Below are 20,469 nucleotides of genomic sequence, written 5' to 3'. Positions count from 1 at the left end.
AGAGAGGTTGAGGGGCACAGTTCTGCTTGTTGGTGCTCATCTTGACATTTTGCAGTGATACTCCAAGTTATGTCCCTGAAACCCTGGAGTCCAGGGCACTGGGTGTCAAACTCTTCATCTGTGGGATAGAAATCGTTAAGAGACCTTTATATCTAAAAAGTCATGGCATTAAGAATTATTGTGAGTGGGATTCACAAACTTGTTCTGAAGACAATTCTCAGTGTTTTCAGCAATGTCAAATATATGTATAACTTCTCATGCAGAGGAGTGAGTGGTTATTTAAAAAAAAAAAGGAAATGATCCAATCTTCAGTATGACCCATATTTTACAAAAAATAGGAGTTCTATGCATGCTTTTTGAGAAATCATCTCAGGTCTTTTTTTTTTTTTTGATCCCTCTAAGCCATGACAGCTGTATCACTGTTAAAGCTATTTAATATTTTAACTGGCTGTTGTTTAGCATTACAGATGACTCAAGGAAAAAGAAACAAGAAGTCAGTGGAAATATATTACTTGTGTTTACCGTCCCTCTGTTTTTTGTTGTATGAAAGCAGCTGGTTTGCAATTTATATGGTAAAGGGTTTTTCTTAAAGAGTTAATTTTTAGTTAATAGTGAGCTTTCATAAAAATAATCCAAATGCTAAGTATTTGTAAGATTGTTATTAATAGGGGTAGTAGTAATATCACATTGTCTCTTTTTCACACATTGAGGAGGGTTTCCTGATGACAGCTGGAGTGTGGGGGAGGGGGAGTCACTTTCAACCAGCCAGCTGCTCTGTACAACATCATGATGGCGATATTTCAAAGCCTGTGGGATAATTTTGGCTGTATTCAGAAAAGAAAATGTGTCAAATTTCTGGGAAGCAATAGATAGTGTACAAGAGCCATATAAGAGCCCTTTGGGATCTAGATGATAGTCAACTAACAATGTGTGCATTCAGGTTTGCGTGTTGGTGTTATTTTACCATCTAGTTTCTTGGACACTGTTACATGCACATCATAATTATAGAGCAATAAAGTCTAGTTCCATGGGGGAAAGACTCATTACTTTATGGAGAGGAAGGGAGATTGGAAAACAAACTTTGGGAGAGTGCTACGTGCTTTCACATAATAGGCTGTTTCATTTATTCTTCGCAATGACTCCAGTAAGTAAGTGGAATTTTTCTCATCTATGGATAAAGAAGCAGAAGCTCAGCAGGATTGATTATATGATTTGCCCAAGGCCACATACTAGTAAATGATGGCATCCATATTTGACCCCAAATCTGGCTTCAGCTCCAGGAATGTTCTCATTATACCAACAGCTGTTTCTGCATGGTGTAAACTTGCTTATGCATTTTTAATCCAAAGTCACAATATCAGGATAGTTATGAATGAAATTTATATACATATTAAAATGACTTCAACCTTATATAAATAATATATAGGGGTGTGTGTGTGTGTGTGTGTGTATAGGTCTGTGTGTGTTGGCAGCTACTTTTAATTTTGGATTTTGTTTTTCCTTGAGGGATTCTCTTGGGCAACACTGAAAGAAACTTTGCTACATTTTTAATGTTACAAATACCAGCAGTTTGCAATCATGTGGTCGTAATGAATCAGTTTGATTCTACGTTGGAACCAGTGTAGGAATAAATATTATGCATACTCCCCACATAGTCCCTTCCTTCCTACCAAAGTATTCAAGATTTACTCATTTCTTTCAAGGTATGTTAATTTTGTATTAATAAGGGACCTTTCGGCTTTCCAGATTTGTAGCTTATAGCTATTATGTCCACCAAACGATGACTTAAATCCTTTTATTTTTGTGAGATGACTCTCCTGCTTTTGATTATGAGTTTCACGGATCATTTCATCTCCCTCTGCATTGCCCAGAGGATAATGCCTTCCCAGTATTTTCTTTCTTTACCGCATACCCCATACAAAACCTTAAAACTTATTTTTGCTATTGTCTAAACATTCCATGCACCTTTATATGCATTCCTTTCTTCATTATCACACCATAATGTCACTGTTTGTATTTCTGCTCTCTAGGCTGTGGTTGCCTGAAAGGACAGTACCTCTCCCTTCATAGGCACTCAAATATTTATTAAATGAAGGAATACAGACAACGAGATATAAAATTATTTGCTTAATGCTTTTACTGCTATAGTTTCACATTCATTGGGTTTCTTCTCCGGGCTCATAATTAGAGAAATGTGATGATTTATGTCTGTTAATGAATTACAAGATGGTAGAACAAAGGGGTAAACCCACAGAAAAGCATGCAGGATAATTCCATGATTCTTCCTAAAGGCCATCAGGTTGAAGAACCCTCTTACTCAATTTCTTTCTTCCTTCTTTCCTTTCCTTTTTTTTTTTTTTGTAGGTGAATCTAAATGATTCACTGTCTCAAAGTTCTAGTCAGAAGTGTTCACCAAGTGATAACATTTTACTAAATGTGGAGAGTAATCTTATTTTTCATTGAAGAACAAAGTCAAGAAGTATGTTTTGAAAATCAATTATTAGATGTATTCTTTTAAACCTCAACCTTATATAAATGGAAGACAAATTTTAGACCATTCATTTTTCCTTTTGTGATTACATTTTTCATCCAGTGTCCAAGTTTAGACACTTAGTTTATGGCTTTAAGAGGACTTTGCCTTATTTATGCAGAAGTTGTCCCTTGTACTCACATCCTTAGCTGAGTGCGATCTTTCTCTAGTGATAGCAGGGCCATAGCAAACCTTTGATACCACTTATATACACATCATATTTTGGTTCTCCCGTGGGCTGGAGTGCTCTACCAGGAGACAGTGAGAGTGATGCTTGAAATAGACTAGGATCTGCTTGCCAGCCCTTGGCAAATGTGGTGTTTAGGATAGTGTTTTGAAAACAAGGGAAAGTAAGTTAACTGTGGTATCTGGATAGCTTATTTAAGAACAAGAGATTTATTGGAAGTCTATGGATAAGCTCAGAGAATTGACAGAAAACCAAACAACCAAGCCTTGGTAAAGGATAATAGCTAGGTGAGCTCTAAAGGGTTGGGCAGACTTAGTGGACCTGGACAGTTCTTTAAGTTTAAAGCTCTATCAGCTTCAGATGTTGTTGGTCCTAGTTTCTCTGCGCAAGTTTTAGATTACAGGGAGAGAGTTATTCTGCCAACTCTGGTCACTGTCACCCTTGAGTCAGTGTAGGAAAGGGCACCTTTGATTGTTGCCCCCTCCCCCAGGACCATATCCAGTGAGGATGGGAGGCAGCTTCCTGTTCCTGAAAGAATGAGATATTGTTGCTGTTGGACAGGCCAAAACTCCAAGCTGCCCCCACCACCTAGTGGTTAGTGGACGTCCCATGTGCTTTGTGGGAACAGAAACAGCATCTCTGAAGTCAGCCATGCTTTTCTCCCTCTTGACTAGTTCTTGTGCTGGGAGGATTTCAGTCACATAAATAATTCACTAACAATTCTTACACAGAGATTAAGTAGGGGGATGACTATTATTTTTTTCATCGACTAGGCAGATAAACAAAGAAATCTGGTGTGGAGCAAAGGTGAGCATGGAATTACTTGAATCCTCTTGAAGGGGGTGATGGTGGATGCTGGCATTGCTGCTCCGCATGTGTCTCCTGGTTAAGGACCTATGTCTGAAGGGCTGTCAGTCGGAGAACTTTAATGAGCCCTCATTACACTAAGACGTGTAGTCTGTGAGAGAAGGAACCGGCTTATGATTGATATTGGAAATCATAAGTGCTGATGGATCAGAATTGAAGTTGGCACTAATTCACCTCACCACGGAGCACAAGTCAAGATTATATACAAAATCCAGTAGTTTCATTTTTCATGTATAAAGATAATCTAATCATTTCTGTTAAGACTGTAACACTTAAAAAGGTGGAAAAAAATAAAAATTTTGTCATCTGACATATTGAGATTTTTTTTATCCTAAAATGAAGGCTCCTTAAATTCTCGAATTATCAGATAATGTTGACAGAAACTCTGGTTTGAGACATTTTTATAAAATTTATTTTAATTAAAAAATGATTTCTGCTTTCATGTACCTTCCACATACTCCGTCATATTGTTTTTAAAATTTGTGTACTTGAATCGTATGATGCAGTTTAAAAATAATGGATCATAGAAAGCCAGAAAAATGATAATTGGTTACTAAGTTATAAAAATACTTTAAAGCTATTTAAAATCTTTAATCTGAGGTCTTATTTGTTTGCATGAATTAAAAACACTATTATTTCCCAACTTCTGATTTTATATATGTAATCTCATTTAACCCTTGCAAAACCAAACGAGCCTGCCTTGTGTCCTTTTGCAGGTGAGAAACTGGCAGTCAGACAAATTTTCTAAGGCATATTGTAGGATTCTTAGCAAAGACCATGTTCTTAACTACTGTTCTATACTACATACATTAATATTGCTGGCCCCGTATATCTTCTTGACAAAAAGCATTGGGACACTTCTTTTCCCAAAGCCTGTTTACCCCATTTCCTGACAACTTCTTTATGTTTGGAAACTGTTCTGTTAGCTATCACCTTGTGCTTATGTTTGCTGTGAATGCTGCTACCTTGCAGCAGTGTGCCCTGTAAAGCCTTTCGTCCTTTGTGTCTTAGAGTAGCCTGACAGCCTTTCATGTTGAATTCAGCAAGATGGCTTTTCATTTAACAAAGCTGAGTGTTGCTTTTTAGGTGAAAAATAATTAAATGGTTTTAAAAGATGTATTTGATTAACTGGAAGCTGATCTGTGTAAATTAATTATAACTGTAATGATGTCATAGCCTTGTCTTTTGTTATTAACCAGGTAATTGACCAGAAGTTTGGAAGCTTATTGTAACTGACAGTCAGTGGTTTGACCTTGTATGCTGTCTAGAAGTGAAACATGCACAATGCATGTAAATGCAGTTTTTTCATTGAGCTGCATGTGTTGGCAGAGCATCTGATCTTGGGTTCTTAGTTTTACTCTTCCCGTCTTTGCTGAAATTGGTACACTGGAACTGTATATTATACTGATTTCTCTTACGAAGAGCATCTGGCCAGACACAAATGTGGTCTATATCCTCGAGTAATTATAATCAGAGATAAACATTGGTACATTAAGGACATGTGGTCAAGTAAACAATTGCCAAAATTAAAGGAATCTTGATTTTAAATTCCACGTGAAGGAAGGTAAAACAACTTTTGACTGAGAAGACATCAAGGGGGAAGGTAAGGGCATATTCGATAGATTGAGAGAGAGTTTGTCCCCTCTTACTCTAATTCGTTCTAGAAAGGTCAGGGCACGTGGTGTTCTAAATCTTTGAGTGATAGGAGCCTCTAACTTTGGTGAGTGTGGTTAAAGGATAGGATGTAGGAGTAAAACATGGAGTGAAGTGTGGTAATAATGACTGACGAGCAGCAGTTCTTAAGTTAGCTGTCCTGTCTCCTATACACCTTACACAGGTGTTATAGTCGGCTCTGCTAGGATGGGATGGACATAAGCATTCCTGAAATCACCATGCTGTGCAAAATCACACAGTAAAACCGCAGAGTTTATGGTGCAGATGGTGGCAGGAGCAGAGCACTCACAGAACTTTGTCAGCGGTGCATTAAAAAAAGGAACCTAAAAAAATGGTAGCATAGTTACACATGTTAAGTAGTTAAGAAATACAGAACTACTACAATAAATATGGCATGTTGCCTTCCAGAAATCCCGAACTGTGCTCGTGAAAGTGGTTGTCAGAGGATTGCAGCTTGTAAATTATTGTCAAGCGGTAGAATAAGGATTATCTGGAATTGGGAGGCAAGTTGTAACTGCAGATTTGAATGGGTGTAACTCCTAAAATACCCTCTGAACTTAGGTAGCTGGTAGATGTCTGAGGTGTGGAAGTGTGTGCATTTGGTGAATTTCTGTGTGGCTTGCTTAACTTGGGTGCAGTTTTCTGCTTTCACCTAATGCTTCTTGCAGATGAAATTGCACATAATCAAAAGGGAGATTTGCATTATGCTCCAGTTGTTTCCTGATATATTAATTGCATTTGAACAAATTTGCTTGTTACAAAACAAGCACTATAGCAGAACTGACCAGACTAATTAACTTACACTTCTGTAATACAGTTCAAGCATTATGCTAACAGCACATGCATGCTGTTTCCTTTCTTAGAAATATCTTTCCTTCTTCTGTCTTTCAAAGCCTGGTGCAAGTGAGGAAGCTTCATTAAGGTATTCTCTGAATTGGATTGACTTAACATTTCTATAATTGGCACATATTTGCACATTATTTGCCTATTTCCAAAGAGTATTGGGTTTAGAAATGATACAAGGCACAAATAAAGGGGGAATAAACAAGTGAATGATTAAGTGGTTCTTAGCAGAAGAAAGCATATCTATTTATTAGGAGAAATTAATTTTTTTCTTGCTCTGATAGGCTTTTGCACAAGGAATAATAAGTTTGTATAATGTGAAGATGATTCCTGTGTGGCAGTCCCTTGGGTGAAATCGATGTCAAGGCTTCTAATAATATGAAGGTGCATTTCTACAGGAGTCATTCTTCAAAGGCAAAGTGACACGATGTGACCAGGCAGCTTTTGGAGATTTGGCAAAACACAGGGCTAAAAATTAGGATAGTGATCCTTTATTCCAGCAATTCTTAAAAGGTAGAAAAGATATTTTTGCCTCTACGTGACTTCATTCTCTGATTAAACCTTACTTTGTAGGACAGGACGGGGAGGGGTGTGAAAGAATGCCAAGCAGGGTGCACGTCACTTCACTGCCCACCCCCCACCCCAGACCCACACTTTCCAGAGTCCTTCACAGCAAGGTGCCTGGTCCTGGTGGGAGAAAGTCAGAGAAGGCATGGAGGCTTTTGTTCCTCAGCTTCTGTTTGTATGATATATATATTCCAAAATGAGAAAAAATGACATTTGGGTTATTGTTACTCTTTTGTTTTTAACTTGATTCTTAAATTGATTTTTTGTTGTTTCTGTTGGCTATGACTGTGATAATTAACCAAAAGAGGTGGGATATTTGAATGTTCCTTTGTACTACTCTCTTAAATGTGGATCTACAAATTGACTTGTGTCAAGAAAACAATTAGATTTGATAGAGTAAAGGTTTTCTGTAGTAAGATTTTCTGTATTTGAAATATTTTCAAAATACATATACATTTTGACATGTTTAGTGGAAGTCACCAACTGCCCTTTCTTGGGAAAAACTGTTCTTCAGGCTGAGGTTATGTGCTTCCTAATTTTTTTGGTGGTTGAAGTATCATATCTCTTATTAAAAGACAGTGAGGTGACTTCCTGTTTCAGCTCTGACATGTGAATAGTTTGGAAGTTGTCACCTCTGTCCTCACAACAGGACAAAAGCTGAACAACCTGAAAATCGAGACTTCTTAGATCCATCAGAGAACTGAGGACATACGGCAAACTCACTCCCAAATCTGAAGATGTTCATATCAAGAATCACAGCCAAATTCCTGTAGGAGAGGAAAAATTTTTGTTCCCTTCTATGCTCCTGGGTTCTCCAGTTGGAGCCCTGTCAACCTGACTGACAAATGACAGATCAACAAGAGAATAACCACTTTATTAGTGTTGGGGAGTATACAGAGATGAATAACTCAAAGGGGTGGTTAGAACTTGGGCTTATATACCAACTTAACAAAAGAATAGTACATTTTTGGAGAAGTGAGAAGACTAAAAGGCCTTTGAGTTTCTATAGGAGGCAGATATGTGGGGGAACTAATGGAAGATATGGGCTAGTTAGTAAAGTTTGTTATGTAGATTCCACTGGTACCAGATCAAAGGTTGTCCCTAGTGATTAACTTTTGTCCTTCCTGGTAGATAGAGAGGGGAACACCTATAAATTCATGTTCTGCTTTTAGGTAAACAGGGGTGGGCAAAGAACTTTATTTACATCTGCTTTTTTTCAATTGCCTTCAGCTCAGAAAAAACGTTTATGCCAAGTGACATATATTGATAGCATATTCTGCTACCCTGCAATTAGCTTAGCTGGAACTGAGGCCACTGAAACTACTAACTAGTAAGACCATTTGAATGGTGATTCCAGTGACTTGCTGGAGCCTAAGTGTAGACTACCTTGAGAGTTGAAAACTCTCAACTTTTCTGCAGAGGCAAACCTGACTCATAACTTCATTTGAAGAACAGAGACTCTGGAGCCAGATTTTATCATGGTTAAAATTTCTGCTTGTCTATAAAATGGGGAAATAATAATAATAATAATACCACCTGTTTCATAAAGTTTAGAGGATTGAATGGGATATGCGAAATAACAAAACTAAGACAATTTATTAATACGTTTGGTATCTTCATCCAAAAGAAAACAATCCATGGATTTGGGGGTGGGGGATACAGTACACAACCAGCAGTGGAACACTCTTCCTTGGGGATTTTGGGCAAGGGCGAAAGGTATAGGATATTAGAAGAGGCAGTGTGGAAATAGGGTATGGTTGGCTAGGAGGTGGGGAGTTCCTCATGAGGCTGGCAGGTCCTGTTTTCTAGATGAAGATGAGCTAGCTAAAGGCAAAGGAGGATTGGTATTGGTGTTTAGTTTTCCTCGACAGTGAGGCATTTCTTGTAAGTACAGACTGGCTATGGTTTACGTTTGTGATGTGGGCCAGGCCAATGGCACGGCCTCCATCTGTGGGTCCAGATCTATGAATTAACTTTATCAGATAATAGCACACATGTAAGGTTTGAGAGCAGTACTTGCAAAGATGAACTAGTAATGTGTGTTTGTAATTGTAACCAGTGATTTGACTTTTCTTTTAGACTTGTATTTTAGAAAAACTGTCATTCAGTAGAAAATGAGTATTTCTGCTGAAGTCATTAAAACAATAGCTAAGATTTAATGAGTGTTTACTGTGTGCTTGGCATTATTTTAAACACTTTGATGTTTTCAGTCATTTAATCTTTACAAGAATCCTAGGATCATGTTTAGCTATTGTAATTACTACTCCATTTTACATAGCGAGAAGCTGAGGCTTCGTTTAGGTGACTTGCATAAATTTGCACAGCACTTAATGCTAAAGCTAGTCTGTGGGACCAGTTTGGACTCTGGAGCGTGTGCTCTCAAACCCCAGGACACACTGAAAACACACAGTTTGGAGGCTATGATAATAGGGTCTGATGACATCCTGTTGCCAGTCGTGGGCCATCCATTCAGAGAGCAGTGTGGGACATTGTGCTGTGGTCAGGGAGCCTGTCAGTGAGGAGCCTGCACCAGAGCTGGGCTCTGCACCTGAGGAGGAATTGAATGGGTTGGGAGGAGTGGGGGGAATGTGTCCTGGGTCAGGGAGTGATGCTAGCAGGGCCCTGCCCACATCCCCTTCATGCATTCTGACAGACTTCTAGCCTCCAAGACTTGGAGTTCTCTGAGTGTTTTCTCTGGCGCCTGTCACTTGCTTTGCCTGCTGTGGCAGGCCACAAGTGACAGGGAGTTAAGGCAGAACCTCAGCCCTGTGAGCGATAGCACTGGGGCATATCTATACGAGCTCTCAGATTTCCCATGAGATTAAGCCCCAGGCACCCATCATGGTGGCTTGCTTGATAATCTGCACAGTTTTGCCTTTCTTGGCTTTCCAACTCCCCTACTGAGTCAGTTGCCTCCTAAATAAACTACCATAAATTCCAAGTGTGTCACCTCCAAAATAAATTACTTGCCCAGAGACCCTTGTCTCAGTGTCTGCTTCTTGGTGAAGCCCAAAAAATGTATAATAATACCAAAACAAATTGCTGTAATCATCAAGAGTGTGCTAATTAAATCCTCATACCAACCTGTTTTATAGATGGGGAAACCAAGGCTTGGATTGATTAGATAATTTGCTCAAGGTAACTAACACAGCTAATAAACAGAACAGCTGGGTGATCTGATCCAAGGCAGCCATCATAACCACCGCTTTTGCTAAGCAAAGACCTAGAGACAAGCGTGGTCTGATCGGGAACATCAGAAGTTGTAATAAGAAGTAAGGTCAGGTACTCAGTGTTTTTAGTTTAATAATTACAGGGGCTTAAGTGGAGCCTCTTAGCAAGGGTCTCTTGTTCTGCCATTAGAAAGCCTCACAAATGGGTTCTTCCTTTTAGTGGTTGCTTGGGTTGGATTTATGAAATCAGAAGGCCCCTACCTTATCTATACTTTTGCTCGTTGGTGTTTTTCCCAGAGTTAGGGAAGTGCAGGGAGGAACAAGGCCTTACTGCCCTTCTGAGGGGCCACCATCCTGGTCTTGCACATGGATGTGTGCAATTGTGGGCAGGTTATAGCAGAGGGGACCATTACATTGTCCCCCTTTCCTGATGACCTCATTCCTGTGAAATCCAAGGCAAGGTGGCTTAAGAGGCCCTGTATCTGTGTATGATTTTCTGAACGGCCCTCCCCAATTGCAGTGAAATTGTTTGAAGGCCATCCAGCATATGGGCAATGGTCATGGAGTAGAAGTATCTGTGTGCATGGAAGGACTCCTGCTTACTACAGAATCATCTAGTCAGACTCTTCTGAGACCATGATAGAGTGAAAGCAGGGTAATTCTGTAGAACTATTTTGTGTTTCTCTAAATCTACATCCTTAATCACCCTATGGGGGTGAAGCACTGTTGCCTGTCTCGTTATTTGCAAGGAATGATCAAAGCTACTTCTTTTTTTTTTTTTTAAGATTTATTTATTAATTTTAGAGAGAGATTGAGAGTGAGGCAGGGAGGGGTAGAGAGAGAGGGAGAGAAAGTCTCAAGCAGCCTGCGCTGAGCACAGAGCCTGGGACTCAGGGCTCGATCCCACGACCCTGAGATCTCGACCTGAGCTGAAGTGGAGAGTTGGACACTGAACCATCTGCGCCACCCAGGTGCCCCAGAGCAACTTCTTAACTCGTTTGAAACAAGCAGCTATATGCACTTTGTACAAATTCTCTTTTTCGGAGCCTAAGAACTCTGCCTGGCCTGTGGTAGATGGTCAGTCTGTTGTTTGTTGACTGATTGCATAGGTGACTTTGTTAAAATTTAGCTTCTTCCAGGCGAGAAGAAGTTAAACTGTCTTCTGCCAGGCCGAGTGGATAGATTTCCTCTCTGTGTATTCATCTCTGTGTCTCTTTCTCCATCGGTATATCAGTTTCCGTGTTTGATGTGTGTGTTTGGGGAAAATAGTTCAGTATTATGACTAGACTCAAATTTTCTGAGCTTTGCCACAAAGCAGCTTGCTGATCCAACTCAGCCTGAAGAAACGGCCCATTCCAGAGGTTGGTGTTCTTGGACATAAAAGACCCCAAAGCGAGGAGCAGACTCAGGCTGAGTAGAACAGGACCGCTGGCAGAAGCAGGAGAGGAAGTGCTCTCTCACCGAGAATACTTTCTTTGGTTCATTTTCATCTTCTTTATGCTTTTTACCTAAAGTTTTCAAATTGCTGGGGGGAATCTCCAGCATGTTGCTCAGTACCACCAAGGCTTTGTCTTTTCCTTTCACTTTGACAAAATCCCTGATTCTTGGAATGTATCATGAAACTTAATTTCCTCTGTGTAAATAAACTGGCACCCATAGCTCTTCTGTTGTTATTGTTCTTGAAACTAAAGCATTTCCTAAATCTGTAGTTCCTTTCCTGAGTCTTTTGCCTTTATTTGAAGCCAGCTCAGAGACTTTTCCACGAGTTTGATGACATGTGACCCCGTTATAGAGCCAAAGAAGACAATGATCTTGATACTCTGGTTCCTAAAGGGCATGGCCCAGTTCTGCAGTGTCAGCCCAAGTACTACTTCAAGAGTATCTCTGTGACCAAGATCAGAGTCAGATGGGGCAGAGGAGGAGCGTCGGGCTGTGGCAGACAGTGAGGGCAGGACAGAGACCCAGTAACCCATCAAGATAATCCATGATTACCAACTCCTTCAACCCTGGGTGAAGCTTTCCCATCCTCAGTCAGTCCGTAGTGAAGTAGAACATGGTTTTTGTTGTGGTAGTGTTGGTGGCTTTTTGTTTTCTTGTTTTATCTTTTACTTCTTCAGCCTTTCTGTCCTCTTCCTTAATGGTGGGGCTGGGATGGAAGCTGATGTCTTCTGTTTAACCTGGTGTACTTTCTACTGCACCATATTCCTTCTTAGGTGAAGTTGATGGAAACTTTGCCTTAAGCACTCGGAATCTTATCACTTCCTGAATATTGTTAAGAATACACAGGGTAGATTAGCAGGTCCTGACTTGACAATTTCTTTTGGTGATTCCATTTATTGCTGTGGGCATGTATTTTTGTGGCTCAGAGTAGATGATTGTATTATTTGAAATTACCTTCCCATATTTAATTGAAACTACTCTTTTCATAGCTACCACTATAGTTCTGGGTTATTTTTGTGTGTCCAAAATAAATTTTATTAAAATATCTGCATGCAGCAGCTCCAGAAATTCTGATGGCTCTAGAATTTCTATATTTAAGGGTCTCAGAAGTAGATGCAGGGGTGGGGGCTAATAGTTAGGGGATGTCCTGAAGCTGTGTTTGCATAGCAAGCATGTTCTTTTAAATTAGATTTCGGTTAATTTGGGGTATTTGGGGGGCTGATCATGAAGATTAACCCTCTCCCCCAGTGGACACTGTCTGCATATTTCTGAACAATGCAAGTCTTACCCATTTTTTTTCCAGTCTTGCTAATATACCCTTCTGCCCTCAGCAACTTTACAGTTTAAGTCCCAGAATTTCTTCACATTGGTTTGTTTTCTAGGAAATTTACCTTAAGATACTTTTTACTTCTTTTGGAGTGTTAAAAATATAATTCTCTCTTTATAATAATTTTTTAAAAAATAAACATTGTAGTTCAGTGGCCCTCATTATTGTTGAAAGCAATATCTAACTTAAAAATGTATTGCCCTGCCTTATCTCCCTTGGTGAGATCTTTTCATAAAAGGAAGCCCTTTGCTAAATGGTTAAGTATTGAATTCTTCACACTTTTAATCACCTTTTCCTCATTATTATTTAAATTAGTTCTAATAAAATTTTACACCATGTAAGTAGGGATTGAACTAAACATGAAACATTGTTTTATTCCCTTTTCATACTTTTAAAAAGTTCTCCCAAACTTGAGTTTACCCTCCAAGAAGCATTTATGTGAAAGAAAAGTAGTTGGCATTTTCAGGATTCCTAGTCTAGTGAAGTAAGTTAAAAAATATTGGTTATGAAGCAGAACTTTGAACTATTTCCTGGCCTGCCTTCTAGATCACAGTCTAGAATTTTCAAAGATTTTTGTTTAACCACTTGCAGACATTTGAGGCATTTGTTATATGCTGTGGATGTGCAGACTTTTTAGGGCAGCTTCTCATAGGACTAGGCGGTGGCAGCAAGAGTCACAGTAATGAGAGAGATCACCAGATAAGCAGTACCGTCTGGTGGGAGGGGCTGGATCTGAGTCCTGATAGTTCAGTTTATAAGCATTGCCATCTTGGTTTATCTGTGTAAGAAAAGTGGAATTTCTTTCTCTGTTTCATGGTTTTCCACCAAAACTGCTGTTAAGGATTTCTAGTAAATTAGACGGTTGTGTTTGGAATGGGCAGACTTAAAATGTAAGCTTTGGGATGTGTGTGAAATTCGCTTTGGTGACCTCTGGTGGTGAGAGCACCCCACGTGACTATCCATCTATGGAGATGGCCACTAACTAAGCATCTTGGACAGAGAAAGCAGAGGGCTGAAGTTTGAACAATGGCCAGAAAGTCTCAAGGGAGAAGCTCCATTGAGCTGCTCATATAGGTAGCTCTGAAGAGTATGCTTTAGAATGGGTAGCAGGACACGGAGGTGATTTTCTTGGCAAGTACTGGGTAGACCAGGTAGTGGATACCTGGAACTAAGTTTGTGTTCAGACATTTGTGAGAATTATATGAAACAAATTAGACATAACTACTTTGAAAACTGTAAATAAATGTGTTAGATATTAGCTATTATTGGGGAAGTATGTAAATATTGTAAGACTTAGAATCCTGGGCTGAAATGCTTGAAGTTGGTCAGATGATGAGGGTAAACATTTAATATCCGCCAACACTGGTAGAGTGGCTTATTATGTTTCAGGTATAGTCCTGCGTGGTTGATGAATATTAACTCATCAACAACTCTGTGAGGCAAGTCTTATTTAGTATATATTTTGTAAGTAAGGGAACTTAGGCACAGGCTGACTGAGAATTTGACTAAGATCGTACAGTTCCAACCAGTTGAGTCAGAATTTGAAGGCAGGCCATTAGGCTTCGGAGTCCATTCTGTTAACCATGACACTCCTCACTCTTATGATGTTGTAGAGAATGCCATCATACATGAGAAACAAGATGGATTTGGGGCAGGGTATAGCATGATGAGATTGGATTTTCAGCAAATCTAGTCTGGCATTAAATAAGTGGATCAGGGGAAGAGTGTCCAGTAAGTGTCTGACTTTTGGTGAGGTCTGTCGCCACATAGTATCTGCCCTTATTAATGGTTTCTTACTTATCTGGAACATTTTGTTACTTCTTATGTTGTTTTAGTGGTCTCAAATCCCATCCCCCTCAGAGGTCAAGGATTCTGCCTTCCACATGAATGATATTCATACTCAAGACAGGCTATTATAAGCAACAGTTGGGCAGTGTCTTATTAAGGTAGGACAAATCTTATATTTGTTTTCATTGGGAGAGATGGTAGATGAGGGAAAAGAGGAAGGAGGAGGCCTTGTGTCTTGTGTCAAAACTCTGTCTGGTAGCTTAAAGTCAAAATGATTTAACCGGTTGGCATTTGGGAGATGGTCTAATGGTTATTTTGAGCCAGGTAAGACAATTTCTCTTGTGGTTGTAATGATGAAGCATATAAGGTTGGAGAACAATTGAATAAGCGGAAGTCTCAGAAGCCCTCAAAAGGGAAAAGTGCTTTCAGTTCCCAGCTTCTTCTGAAAGAGACCAAGTTGTAGATATTTCTGTGAATAGGATGTAATTACCGAGAGCATCACAATGTTCATGACTAGATCCCCGTTACTTTCTTAATATAATTTGATTCCTGTTTTCATTTTTTATTCATGAAGTCAATTTTCATTCACTTGAGTGTTTTCATTTCTTTGGATAGCTCTGCCATTAATATGAAATAAGAAAACAGAGTCCTACTCTGATTCTTTGACCTTAATGTTATTGAGGTTCATGAAGCCACTTAACAGATCTAGATGGCCTGGAGAATTTGTCGTTTATGTGCAACTTGCCATTAAATAATTACGGTACTCTGACAAAGATTCCACCCAGAGCCCCCAGGACTCTCCATTTACAAATCAGCTCGGATGGATGTTGCATTCTGGTAAATTGAACATGGGGTTGTGATGCAAAGCCATACCATTTGCTGTTACACTTAATATTTAAATACTAAGTTTTAAAAGCATAATTTACATGTTACTCATATGACTATGTATTGCATTTAACAACCATATATTGCCTATAAGCTATGTAAGCTTTTTGAAATGCATTCATATATTTGGAAAGAGGAAACAAATTACTTTGCAAGCATTTAGTTAATTCTTGTTTTTTAGCTAAATGCAAATACATATTACACTGTACCATTTTCTTATTTCAAAAATTTTTTGGAAATGTACATTTTGTAATTGGGTTCTCTCAGAACCTAAGGAAGCTAATACCTTTTAGGAAAAAAAAGTATGCCAGGAAGTTTTATTGGAAGAACAAAGAATTTTATTATTTTGTGCTAGACTAAAATGCTCCTACCTATTGGCCCTATAGTAAGAAGTAAGAAGTCGAGAAAACAATTTCTTGTGTTTGGATTAGAAAAGCCATGAATGATAGGATTCCTGAGGAGTTAGGAAGTGAGAAGAAATGGTTTAGTCCAGTTCATTCCTAGAGAGAGTTCATTCCTAGAGACAAAAAAAAAAAAAAAAAAGAATGCATTGTGTTTTGTGTATATTTTGACCAAGTTAATGAGGTATTTACTATGTGCTAATTTGTTGTCCTGCTCTCGTAAATTAAAAAGCAGAGGATGTTTTTATGTTTAACATAATCTGCGATTTCCATAGCATTTTTGCTTTGTTTGAAGCAATAAAACTTAGTAACCCTCTGTTTCCTCCAAAACGATTTTACAGTATTTATTGTCAAATGAGTGGGCCGAGCTATGCCCGTGCTAGTGAGGGACACTCACATTGACTCTTAACACGTCTCATCCAGGGGAACGTCAGTGCTAAAATCCTGGCAGGTTAACCAGAACAATTTCTTCGTGGTTCCATCTTTCTTTCTGAAGCTTTCTTTTGACCTGAGCTTGTTAAACTGCTCCTTGGAGAGAGAGAGAAAGAGAGGGAGAAAGAGAGAGAGAGGCCATGAGCTTGTCTATATGGTTATGCGTACCTATCAACAGGCATGTTTATATTACATTTTAAGCAATGAAAATTGAGGTGTTTGCTCAATGTCATTAGTCATTAAGGGAGTCTAAGTCACTGCCACTTCACACCCACTCAGGTGGCTAAAACGAAAAAGGTGGATAAAGACAAGTAGTGCTGAGGATGTGGAGACAGTGGAATCCTCTTACACCACTGGAGGGAATACAAAATGGTGCAGAAATTTGGAAAACAGTTCAGCATTTTCTCGAAGAGTTAAACATAGAGTTACCATATGACCCAGCAGTTTTAGTCCTAAGTATATATCTAAGAGAACTGAAAATGTGTGCCTACCAAAAGAATTATACATGAATAGTCCTAGCAGCATTATTCGTTCGAGTCAAGAAGCAGAAACAACCCAAATGTCCATCCACTGGTGAACGGATGAACACTGTTACTATCAGATGCCAAACTGGGGATATAGAACATTTTAACTGAAAATTGAGACATTTACCATCAGAGTCAATGATAATGATGAAATATTTTCTGCTTTGTAGGTAGAATCGAAAATCACTGTAATTAGATTTTTCCCCTTTTTATAAAACTCCTTTCTCTCCCCCTTGAGACACATTGGTTTCCCAAGTTATGAATTCAGTTTCTTTTGTTTGTTCTAGCCACTTAGTTTTTCTTATTACATACCTGTTTAATTTTTAATTTCTCATTAAAAGTAAATATGGCTAATTTTCCTTTCACTATTTCAAGAAGTCTTCCATTTCTCTCTGTCACAACTTTGATATAGTACTATCTAGTGTGTATTACTACATAATTAAAATGCCATTTTTTAATCAAATAGTTCTGGCAAAACAATCTATTAATACATTTTACATGGATCAGAGGTTTATTTCTGTAAAGTTGAGATAAATGTTATAAACGCTCTTCTGGAACTAAAATGTAAATGGAATAGTATGCTTAGTGCTATGGGGAAGGTCGCTACAATTGCAGGAAAAATACTTAGATGATGAACCGATGGTAGTCTTTTCAGTCAGCCTTATTTATTGTATAATGTGGATATATTAAAAAAATACTCATCTTGAGTCTTTGGGCAAAGAACTTATAAGCACTGACTATATGCTAGTCATTGTACTAGGCTCTGGGTAATTAGTGGTAATCAAAACAGACAAGGTCATTCTGCCCTTGGCCATTTCTGCTGCAATCCTGGAACTCCTGGGTTGGGAACATCTTTGGAGGGAACGTGATGACTGGGGAAGAGACTAGAGAGGTGCACAGGGTACTGGTTATAGGAAAGAGTTGGACTTTATTCTAACTGTAATAATAAGCCATCGCAGGCTTACTGCAGGGGAATCCAACTTCAGTTTTACAGGGATTACTCTGGTGGTGGTGGAAAGTGATTGGTGGGTGTAGGAGGATTAGCAGAGAATCCAGTTAGGGAGTTTGTTATAATCCAGGCAAGGTATGATCGTGGCTTAGATTGGAGTAGGGCTCAAGAGCTAGAAAGAAGTAGATTGACACAAACTGTGGACGAATTAAGGGAGTGTAGTGGATGGGATGTGGGGATTGGAGGGCGATGAGGGTAAAGAAAGGGCGGGTCAAGGAGGTTTCCTGCATCTCTTACTTGAACAGCAGGGACTGGGAGATTCTGTGTCCTGAGATGCTGAACATGGAGGAGGAACAGAATTGGAAGGAATGGGTCCAGCGTTCAGCTTAGGGCAGATTGAACATGAGGGGAAGGATGTGTTTATGAGCTGGGAGAGTGCAGAGACTAACTAACCTGCTGTTTCTTGGGCTGTGGTAACTGCTCTATGTTCTGGGTACAAGTTAGGGTAAATAAATCACTTCCCAAACCAAACACACTGAACTGGTTTCCAGCTTACATATGAGTTTCTGTAACCGATCGGGCCTCTGTGGTCTCTCTTGCAGCTCAGCAGTTGGAAAATTTTTATATATTTGATGAGCAGGATGAAACAACGTTCATTTACAGTCAGTGCTCGCTTATTGTGATTTCTGCTCTTTGGTATTCTTAGAACTGTGCCTGCCGGGCCCATAAGGTCAAGTTACAGATTTGATCTTCACATGGACCACATGGATTTTCTGTTACCTTGTTAGAGGCTGCATTCCTCACTTTTGAAGGCTGACTTGATAGCTTATTTGGAAGGAGAGTGGGCCATAGAGTTGGTATGAAATATGCCCATTTATCTTTGCTACTGAAAACCCCAGACTTTGTTCTACCCACACTGGTACTTTAGTGGCCTTTATTTGTAAACGTGGAGCCCAGAGTATATTCTGCACTTCTCACATTGGCTGTGGTTCTGTCTACCTTCCTATTAAGTACACATTTGTTGCAAATGTGAACCATGTCATTTTGTTCATCCTTTGATTTTCTACAGCCAATATTTTTATCTTTTTCAGCAAATAGAAGTGGGTTATTTAGGGGCTGAGATTGTAAGGGTTTCGTTCTTTACGATACCTCTACCGTCTGGCATGGGGACTGGCATGTGCATGGCACTTGATATTTATTAAATAGATGAGTGATCTAAGGAATGGCTAAGTAGACATTTTGTGAGAAGGAGGGGGGTAATTCGGTTTTTGGAAACGAAGAGATCAGACAGGCTGTATTCTTCCTGCAAGATTATGCCCCTGAAACCTACCGAGAAATCAAGGATACGAAATAGAAATTTGGGGATCCGAATGACAAAATGCATTCTAGAAACCACAAGAGTGAAATTCCATGAGTGTGTGCTGAAGAGAGCAAGAATAGAGGCAAAAGGAAAAGCAGAGGAAGGGGAATTGCAAGGAAGGGGAGGTGGTGATGCAGAGTCCCAGGGAGGCAGGGCCTTCACCAGCTGGAGGTAGTGGTAAGAGGAATGCACGTGGAGGGGAACCATTGGATTTGGGCAGAAGTCAAGTAAGTGCCAGACGAGCCTGGGTGCAGTGTGAAATAGTATTGGGGAGGTTCCACTGTCTTTTTGTTTATACTGCTCATCACTAATGATTCCTGGCAGGGGGGAGGGGAGAGGGGATTTTTTTTAAGCAAAGACCTAATTAGTTTTGATTTTGTGCTGTGCATAGCCTGGCGTCATAGGACATGATTTACTGAGATTGAAGGGTTCATTTTATGATTTCTTGTAAGCTGATTGTTCAATGATCAAGGCTGGATTTTTCCATTGCTCCTATTATAGGTATTGAGGTTTGATATTAAAATTATTTAGGGAATGTTGCAAAAAAGTCACAGCAATCGGAGATTTGAAAATCAACTTGAATGTCAATGTGAAAAATATAGACTGTTTCTCTAAAATAACCAGGGGGTCTTCAGTTGAAATTTTATTAAGTTCTCTAGTTCCTGAGAATGCTACAGAGCTATAATAATAAGCCCATAAGAATAAAAAAAACTTGGATTGTGCTGATAACAGGGATGTACACAAACACACATACACACATTAATGTGTAATTTTTTCTTGGTCATTTCTTAGAATGCTTATGGGAAGAGGATGGGGGCATACATTTGAGCCTTATTAGGATGCTGCCATTTGCAAAGCTTTCTCACATAGGTGAGACTATCTTAGAATATTGAAAAATGTAGCCACTGTAGATTTAGCTTCTACTTCATTCCAGAAATGTTACAGTAGTCCTGGGAGTGAGGCATTACCATTTCTAGTTTAAAGGGAAGAAAGTGAAGTTCAGAGAATTTAAATAATTTGCCCTGGGTCTCAGAGCTTCTAGGTAGAACTGCACCCATTTTTGCCCCAAAGCCCACATACGTTCTAGTGTCCTGTCTGAATGAGAATCTTTAGGGGATCAGAGTAAGCCATGTATTTGGTTTGGAGCCCAAGAAGCTCCACAGATAAAGACCACTAGATGAGAACTTTTTCCAGCATTCTGGCCTTATTCTGCCTCTTGACCCATTATCTGCAACTGACATTTTTCTTCTTCCTTCCTGTTACAATGGACAAGGCTGTTCCCTCTAAGGACTTGATTCCTTTTGTGTCTCTTTTGCATTTTTAGTCTGTGTCTCTTTCTTTGCTAGCTTCTTCCCATAAGCATAACCGAGGCCCTCACCAAAGCAGATACCTTCTGTATTGGTTAGTAATTGCTGCGTAACATAACACTCTAAGCCTTGGCAAAGCTACAGTCTGATTTATTTAGCTCACTGTTCTGTGGGTCAGCAGATTAGGCTGGGCTCTGCCAGACTCACTTTTGTGACTG

General features: G+C 39.4%; 1 protein-coding gene across 10 annotated transcripts in view; it reads left to right on the top strand.

The window, feature by feature from the left end:
• The window catches only part of RHBDD1 (rhomboid domain containing 1), a 136,716-nt gene that overhangs the window by 18,984 nt on the left and 97,263 nt on the right, over positions 1 to 20,469 (top strand). The window contains exon 2 of one of the 10 annotated variants that reach the window (XM_040639760.1): positions 14,441 to 14,551. The exons of the other annotated variants lie outside the window; for them this stretch is intronic. The gene's annotated coding sequence lies outside the window, so the exon portion shown is untranslated. The remainder of the gene's footprint in view (positions 1 to 14,440; positions 14,552 to 20,469) is intronic. 10 annotated transcript variants of the gene reach the window in all.

Source organism: Ursus maritimus, unplaced genomic scaffold (assembly GCF_017311325.1).
Source record: "Ursus maritimus isolate PB19 unplaced genomic scaffold, ASM1731132v1 scaffold_1, whole genome shotgun sequence".
Taxonomy (NCBI): Eukaryota; Metazoa; Chordata; class Mammalia; order Carnivora; family Ursidae; genus Ursus; species Ursus maritimus.
Note: the sequence above shows the minus strand (reverse complement) of the source record. Positions and strands in the feature narration are given on the sequence as shown.